The sequence below is a fragment of the Peromyscus californicus genome, unplaced genomic scaffold (assembly GCF_007827085.1).
Source record: "Peromyscus californicus insignis strain IS unplaced genomic scaffold, ASM782708v3 Scaffold_13__1_contigs__length_99412109, whole genome shotgun sequence".
Taxonomy (NCBI): Eukaryota; Metazoa; Chordata; class Mammalia; order Rodentia; family Cricetidae; genus Peromyscus; species Peromyscus californicus.
This window is the reverse complement of record NW_026294424.1, coordinates 75,619,745-75,627,417: the sequence shown is the minus strand read 5'-3', so window position 1 is coordinate 75,627,417 and position 7,673 is coordinate 75,619,745. Positions and strand designations below refer to the sequence as shown.

General features: G+C 37.2%; 1 pseudogene; it reads left to right on the top strand.

Annotated features, from left to right (window-relative positions):
• The first annotated feature begins 5,318 nt into the window (after nucleotides 1-5,318).
• LOC128108914 (casein kinase II subunit beta-like) lies at nucleotides 5,319-6,141 on the top strand (annotated as a pseudogene).
• Nucleotides 6,142-7,673: the final 1,532 nt, after the last annotated feature.

Sequence of the window (7,673 nt, the reverse complement as noted above, 5' to 3'; positions counted from 1 at the left end):
AGACATTTAACAATTGTATGACTGGCTAATTCACAAAAATCTACTATCAGGTTTTTACTATATTTGATATACACTATGTGTCACACAAACACGCTATGAATAATGGTGGTTACTAATGGATTAGGAAGAAATCACTCAAGGGAGTGATTAACTGTGGATCTATCATGAATATATTTGGTTGTTTTCCTTTTCATCTACAGCTAAAGCATCAGGACACAATGCAGGCATATGTACAGAATTGAATTTATTATCAATGATGTATGAAAAACTTTTGATAAAGTAAATGAGCTTCAAAGTGGAGTAAAGTCTTTCCTGTTTCAAATAACATTCACTGTATAGTGACTACAGATACTAAATACATTGAATTTAATTTAATGTATATTAATAATTCATTTCTCCTCCTTTTCATCTTCCTTTTCCTCCTACTGTCCTCTTCTTCCTCCTCGTCCTTGTCTTCCTCCTCCTCCTTCTTCTTCCTTCTCCTTCTGCTCCTTCTGCTCCTCCTCTTCCTTCTTCATTGGTTTTTTGAGACAGGGTTTTTTCTGTGTAGCCCTGGCTGATCTGGAATTCAATCTATATAATAGGCTATCCTGGAAATCAGAGATCTTCCTTCCAAATTCGAGAATTAATGGCTTGCCCCAATATTCCAAACTGTACATTTTCGGTAATAAAGAAAAGAGTGAATCAAGCCCAAAATATTAATAACCTAGATCTAGTTCCCTGGTCCAAAAAACACAATAATGTTTAATTTAAGACTGACAAGAAGTTGTACTTGGACCCAGATAAGGAAAAGATGTGTAGCACTGTCCCATCATATAAAACTTTTACAATACTTAAAAGTCATTGTAACTAAAATATTTCAGAATTAATGATGAACAGTGAAGAAGTACAGCTTTTTAATAATATAATCTAAAACCAATTCTCTAGATAATTTTTCTAGATGCTGCTGTGCTAAACAACAGAACAAGAATTTCTGAATGAAACAGTTGGCTCTCATGAGCCAGCTCTGATGTCAGCTATAGAGGGCCCAATCTAATTAAAAAATTTACAATAAATTTTCCATTTACTGAAAGCAGGACATTAGTCACATCCATTATAAGTTTATGCAATCATCAGTCTTCCCAGATTTTTACCAGTGACGCACAGAGGTACATATTCAGTATTCGAGATTAACTCAGATGGCTTAAGAAAGATAATAGCATAGAGTGAAATTTATTTTATCATAATCTTAAAATAATGATTTTGAATTCCTTTAGGAAGAGAAAGTATATTATACTGATTTTCCAAATAAATAATGATTAATATTTGCAAATTGTTTTCTAAGGGAAAATATATTAACATTGGATGAGAATGAATGTAAACAACACCATTTTACATGATTAGAAACATTAATTATGAAATATAAAAACATGGTATTAAATATATTAGAAAATCATACATATATTAGACATGTGATTATAGCTATATAATTGTCTTCTGTGATATAGAGGACATATGTTAGTCGCTAGAAAAGAAAATCCATGGGATTAGATGATTATATCAGGACCAACCTAGGCCTTCTACAGATGTGTGACAGTTGTGTAGCTTGATCTACTTATGGGACTCTTAGTGGTAGAAGCAAGGCCTGTCTCTAATGCTTTGGCTGGCTTCCAGGAACCTATTACTCATACTAGGTTGCCTTGCCCACCCTTAATACTTGGTGAGGAACTTAATCCTACCTCACCTTGATATGCCATGCTTTGTTGACACCCATGGGAGGCCTGCCCCTTTCTGAACAGAAACAGAGAAGTGAATTGTAGGGGTTGGGGAAGGTGGGGGGAGGGAAATATGAGGAAAGGAGGGAGGGGAAACTGTGGATATTCTCTCAAAAATGTCAGAGTGAGTTCTGAAAGAATTGCCTTTTCTTCACATAGGAAAAATGTCCACTTTTGTATCTGAATAAAGGTAGTATTTTAAGAATTTGATTACAGCAAACTACTTTGAAATGTCAGAGGAGCCATATCTATTAAGTCTCATCAACATGGGTGCCCAAACAACACCTGAAGAAGGAAAACAGCAATAGACTTTCTAATATGAATTGATGGGGAAATCTTATGGAACCTCAACTCTAGACAAAGAACTACAGGCAAGTACAAATGCTGAGATGAGGAAAAACAGTTTTTCCTAGGGAAGAGTTACTCAGTTGGTTATAAAATACCAAGTGGTCAGTCCTGAAATCATACACACCCAAGCCATACTAAACAGACTTAGCAGGTTGTGTGTGTATGGGTGTGTGTGTGTGTGTGTGTGTGTGTGTGTGTGTGTGTGTGTGTGTGTGACAATGCTCAAAGAAAAAAAAATGCCAGAATTAGAGAGAAGGATGTATATGGATGGATTTGAGGAAGGAAAGAGATGGGGGAAATAATAATTACATTTTAACTGTAAAAATTTATTAAACAAAAGAATTTGATCATAATGCCATAGACCCTTTCAGCCATATGCATAGACAAAAGTCAACACTTTAACACTTTTACACAAACTATGAAGCATTGCTAATAAATTTTAAAAAGTTGTTTAATACTCATTATGTGTGTGTGTGTGTGTGTGTGTGTGTGTGTGTGTGTGTGTGTGTGTCTGAGTGTATGCATGTGTAATACATGTGTGCAAGAACCTACGGAATTTAGAAAAGATCATTGGATCCCCTAGAATTGGTATTATGGAGACTGTGTGCTGCCATGTGGATGCTGGGAATCAAACACTAGTCCCTAGCAAGAGCAGTAAGATCTTTTAGCAGCTGAGCTATCTCTCCATCCCAGACATGAGCAAAGCCTCAATAGATTTTTAATCCATCTGGTCATACAAGTATTACTTCATGCAGTGTAAGAAAATTTTAAAAGATTCTTCAAACTACTAGAGTGAAGGGTTCATATGGAAATGTATATAGCCTGAAGATAAATTAGGCTGTTAAATTGTGCATATGCTAAGTACTAACAGAAGTTGCCTTCAGATCCTCGGTGGCAATAAACAGCCACATAATGTGATTTGCTAATATATTACCAGAATTTGGGTTTTTGAAATGCTCCCTGTCATCTTCCTGGACGATGCAGTATGTTAAGATACTAATGATTGTAAAATTGATTAAGGCAAAATATGTGAGGTAAATAGACAAAAATTGAAGCTCCTTACACATAATTCATTGGGTAGCTTCACCTTAGAAGTCTTCCACTGCCGGGTGGTGGTGGCGCACGCCTTTGATTCCAGCACTCGTGAGGCAGAGGCAGGCAGATCTTTGTGAGTTCGAGGCCAGCCTGGGCTACCAAGTGAGTTCCAGGAAAGGCGCAAAGCTACACAGAGAAACCCTGTCTCGAAAAACCAAAACCAAAAAAAAAAAAAAAAAAAAAAGAAAAAAAGAAGTCTTTCACAGATAAGAAATCATGTAACAGTGGGATCAGGATCTATCCTTGGTGCGTGAGCTGGCTTTAACTATGGTAGGACGCCTTGCTCAGCATTGATGCAGGAGGGAAGGGTATGGTCCTGCCTCAACTGAATGTACCAGACTTTGCTGACTCCCCACGGGAGAACTTACCCTTTGGAGGAGGGGATGGGAGTAGGTGGGAGGGAAGGCTGTGGGTGAGCAGGAGGAGGGATGAAGGGGGAACTGTGGTTGGTATGTAAAACGAATAAAAAAGAATAAAAAATTCTTAAAAAGAAAACATGTAACAGACACTTTAACCTAGACTCCTGATTTGGTTTTCCAAATTACATACCAATGTTACCAATTAATTGAAATCATTAGACTGAGAATATTGGAAAAGTATGTAAGTTTGGACTCCTTGGACTTTGGTGAGTGTATGTTTGCATGTGTGACCTAGAGTAACACTGGAAATAAGAATAAAATAATAAATAACTTGTTTCAAATTCAAGCTGAAATTGTAGTCTGTTATTATCTAAGGGGCATAATATTCATAATGAAATGCTCTGCACAATATTTTGAAAATAACAAAATTTTACTCTACACCTTGATGAACATATGATTCTGTTTTGTGTGGATTCATAATGTATTTCAGTAATTTAGTAAGTAGAAGTACTCAGAACACCTCACAAATTCTTGAAGTGTATAAATTCTTTCTTTTAGATAAAGTGTTTTTAAATGTATCAGATGAGGTTTCCTGGAGTGAGCCTCTGACTATCCAAACTCTAAAGTGGATCTTCTAATGCAATTATGTTAAAAACCTACTTGCTTTATCAGACTTTTAAAATGTCAGGTTAAAAAGAATAACTGAAGAAATAATGTGTAATATGAAGTTTTGTCAGCACCCAAGGAATCTTTATGTTCATTAATACTACTTTATCCTCTAACCATATTAGGAAAAATAATGTCGAGATTCAGTATTGATGGTTTACTGAGATTTTTTAAAATAACTTAAAGCAGACTCAGGGAGCTACAACATTTCTCATGTTTTCCTTTATGTGAGCTGTCAAATAGATAAAATAACATTGTGGTAAGGAGAGCCAAATGCTACTGAATATACCTACAGAAACTGCTGTAAGTAAATGCTTTAGAGGTCGATCGATGGCTTTAGAACTCTTTCTACAGCTTCCACGTTTCACTTTAGCCAGGTGAAGAGGTGGCGAGAACAGAGTTGATTTTAGTGTGGACATTCTCTGTACTGCAGGAAGGGGCAGCACACTTACAGGTTTCCTGTGATTTATAACTTTGTCGGTCCCTTCCCCAAGTGTATCGTATTTTAATTATTCCACTACCTTGTTTTCTACTATTTCCATCAATTCTGCTTAAACATTTCCAAAGACTTTGAACTTATTTTATCTATTTTGTGAATATCTCCATCCCCATATGTCATTTCTGTAAATATCTGCCTGTAATAGTAAAATAATTATAATTTTAATTACTGATAATGCTTGTAAATTTGTTCCATTTTTCCATTATCTGTGCCAATTTGTTGGATATTTTACTTTGGTTTTGAATTACAATTTAAAAATGCAGAATCTGTTTCTACAGTCATTTCCTATTCATTGTTGTTAATGAACATATTATATGCAAGGAATTACTAATAAAGTGATAATATTAATAAGAACATGAATGAATTTTCTTTTTAGAAGGTGAAATCAAACCCAGGGCCTTGCACACACCAGGGCAGTGCTCGAACCCAGAGCTACCACTCTAGTGTTGGTAAAGAATCTGATTTCAACTCATCATATGTCACATCTATTGATGTTATCTTTTCTTACTTAGCAAATTCATGTATAACTAAGGTGTCTGTTTATTATCTATAGAAGGTAACTTGGCTTGCGCGGTCTGGTCGGCTTCCTGCGCGCTGTAGCGGACGCTGCCGTTCAAAGCACAACTCCCCTTCCCCGCCCCAGTCCCAGTCCCTGTCCGGCCGCCCACGTAAAGATGAGTAGCTCTGAGGAGGTGTCCTGGATTTACTGGTTCTGTGGGCTCCGTGGTAATGAATTCTTCTGTGAGGTGGATGAGGACTACATCCAGGACAAATTTAACCTTACTGGACTCAATGAGCAGGTGCCGCACTATCGACAAGCTCTAGACATGATCTTGGACCTGGAGCCTGATAAAGAGTTGGAAGACAACCCCAACCAGAGTGACCTGATTGAACAGGCAGCAGAGATGCTTTACGGGTTGATCCACGCCCGCGCTACATCCTCACCAACCGAGGCATCGCCCAAATGTTGGAAAAGTATCAGCAGGGAGACTTTGGCTACTGTCCTCGCGTGTACTGTGAGAACCAGCCGATGCTTCCCATCGGCCTTTCGGGCATCCCAGGCGAGGCCGTGGTGAAACTCTACTGCCCCAAGTGCATGGACGTGTGCACACCCAAATCATCAAGGCACCATCACACAGACGGCGCCTACTTCCGCACTGGTTTCCCTCACATGCTCTTCATGGTGCATCCAGAGTACCGACCTGCCAACCAGTTTGTACCCAGGCTCTACGGTTTCAAGATTCATCCAATGGCTTACCAGCTGCAGCTCCAAGTCGCCAGCAACTTCAAGAGCCCAGTCAAGACGATTCGCTGATCCCCACCCATCTTCCTGTCTTCGACACCACCAGTCCTTTGCTGCCGCCCTTTCCGGAAGTCTATGGTTTTTAGTTTCACTTAAAGGAATTGTTACTGTGGTGGAATATGAAATAAAGTGGAAGAAAAGGCCATGAAAAAAAAAAAAAAAGAAGGTAACTTGGTTTAAAAGTAATATATACTGTTTTGATATTCCACAAACTATTAGTAGAACTATCAATACAATTCCAAATTAGAAGCATATTGCTAAGTATTGCATTCTTATAATGATAAAATTTCAGTTCTAAGAATATTTGACACCATCAAGAATTTATTGAAAGACCATTAAATTAACTCATATATGCAAAAGTAAGACAGCATACAGCCAGAAGCCAAAACAATGATTGTTAGTCAGTTGGTTTGTTTTTTTTTTCTTTATTAAGAAATTTTTATTCATTTTAGATACCAACCACAGATCTCCCTCTCATACCTCCTCCCATTTTCCCCACCTTCCTCTCCCAACCCATCCCCCATCTCTTCCTCTGAAAAGGTAAGGCCTCCTATTGGGTCTTGGTTTTTTTGAGACAGGGTTTCTCTGTGTAGTCTTGGCTGTCCTGGAATTTACTTTGTAGACCAGAGTGGCCTCAAACTCACAAAGATTTGCCTGCCTCTACTTCCTGAGTGCTGAGATTAAATGTGTGCTGTAGGAGCCCACAAAGATTCCAACCTGTGGTTTTACTCAAGGTCAGAGAGTCAGAGTTTATGTTGCTCTCCAAGGCTGCGTAATGGGGTACAAAGGCATAGTTACCAGGTGTCTTCTACTTCAAGACCTAATCACAAGATGCTTTGCCTTGGGGCTTATTTTCCAAGTGTTTTGAAGGTCTAAACTTGGTTGTAAAAGAATAATGGAGGGATATAGGAATGATAGAATGAAAGGGTAGATTATTGAGTCTACTTTTAAACTAAAATGCAACTACTAGTCTCAAATATTTTACATTGCTACGGATTTTTATATATTGATACAAATTTATGGTTATTTTTGTTATACTATACTGTATATATGTTTTTACTTTTGTTTAAGGTGTTTGTGTATATTAATACAAATTGTAGTTATTTTGTTATAACATACTTTTTATATGTTTCTACTCTTGTTTAAGGTATTGTACCTATGCAAGTAATTTTAAGATGTAAAGCAAAATTCTTACCCTTTAAAGTTATTATTACAAACTACCTAGGATAATTAAGAAATACAGGTTAGAAGTTAGTTATCTATAACAATCAAATTTGTAGTGAGGTATATTTTAACAGTTGAATAGAGATATATTTAAGATAGTTGGTTTTAAAACACTGTAGACATCTACAGATTATGGCAGTTAAGATGTTTTAATAACATAAGACTTTCCATGACAGTGAGATACTGCTCCTGGCAGCACCAATCGAATTTATAGAAGATGGTGGTATTGAAGAACCTCCATTATTGAGTTTGATTTTATTATGTGAATGTTAGCCACTGGGCAAGAAACTACCTTGCCTCAACTAATGACAGTATCTTGTCCAAACTGGACAAGCAGGACACAAAAGAAGATGACTGCTGAACTTTGCCAAGACAAGGTAGGGTAGTCCTTCAAAATTCTGCTTCACAGAAAAGTCTGTTAGATA